The sequence below is a fragment of the Pteropus vampyrus genome, unplaced genomic scaffold (assembly GCF_000151845.1).
Source record: "Pteropus vampyrus isolate Shadow unplaced genomic scaffold, Pvam_2.0 Scaffold87, whole genome shotgun sequence".
Lineage (NCBI taxonomy): Eukaryota > Metazoa > Chordata > Mammalia > Chiroptera > Pteropodidae > Pteropus > Pteropus vampyrus.
This window is the reverse complement of record NW_011888868.1, coordinates 4,154,397-4,155,471: the sequence shown is the minus strand read 5'-3', so window position 1 is coordinate 4,155,471 and position 1,075 is coordinate 4,154,397. Positions and strand designations below refer to the sequence as shown.

Here is a 1,075-nt window from a genome sequence, read left to right as displayed (position 1 = left end):
ATATTGACTAAAAAAAGCTGGAAAATATAGTCTGGCTTTATAATCAAATAAACAATAAGGTGGACAAAAATATAGCCATTCGCTATCAAAAGTATTAATTGTATTTTCGTTCTAGGAAATATTTGTAAAAGAAAAAAAAAACAAGAAAAAATAAAAAGAAAAGAAAGAAAAATGAAAAAAAAAATTCTGAGACAAGCCAGTAAAAAAAAAATTAGTTGAAAATAGCAAAAAAATGTGGGATAGTCATAATATATTGCCAATTTTCTTCTCTTTTCTTTCTTTTTTTTTCTTTTGACTTTCAAATGATCTTTAATTGAAACATTTTCCTTTGTAGTTTTTAACTAGCTAGGCATTCCACTGCACCACTGTTGATGGCATGTATGATGTCATGAGAATGGCAGCCATCAACAGTGTGGCCCTCAGACTAGGCAGTCCCCAAGATCTTTTCAATGGTTCCAGAAAGTTCTGTAGCTAAAGATCAGTGCCACATCTGTTGAGCAATGTTGACAATGTCATCAAAAGTGATATTTTCACTGTGATTAATGTTTGTCTGCTTACTTCTGTCCTTTGGAGGTCCTTTGAGGACTTGGATGATCAGAGCAGAGGCAGAGGTAGTATCGATCTGTGCTTGTGTGTTCTAAATGGTCAGTTTCACTGTAATCCTCAGACCATTCCAATCACTGGTTGCTTTGGCGATGTCATAACAAACCTTTTTTGGAGACAAACCCAGGGGCCAATCTTGGTGGCCAAGGCAGACATGGCACCTACATCCCCGCTCTTGCACCTCAGGTATGTGACTTTGAATTCACTGGGATCAAACTTCTGCCTCATGGTGGAAGTGGCTAGTTTTGGATGAACTGGAATTCAAGACTACTGTGGAAAGTTGTACCTTGGCTTCCTCCGAGCCAAAAGGTGAAAAAGCCACATTTCGTTTTTCCATTCTTCTCTACAATTTTTCTTTTTCTCATTCTTTTCAATATTTCTCTCCTCTTTGTGATATTCTCACTTAATTTCTCTTTTATTTTTTGTCCTCGCATCCTATTTTTTTGTTTTTTTCCTATTTTTTACTACTTTA

At 35.7% G+C, this 1,075-nt stretch overlaps 1 pseudogene; it reads right to left on the bottom strand.

Annotated features, from left to right (window-relative positions):
- Positions 1-337: 337 nt before the first annotated feature.
- LOC105294440 lies at positions 338-846 on the bottom strand (annotated as a pseudogene).
- Between the last annotated feature and the right edge of the window lie 229 nt (positions 847-1,075).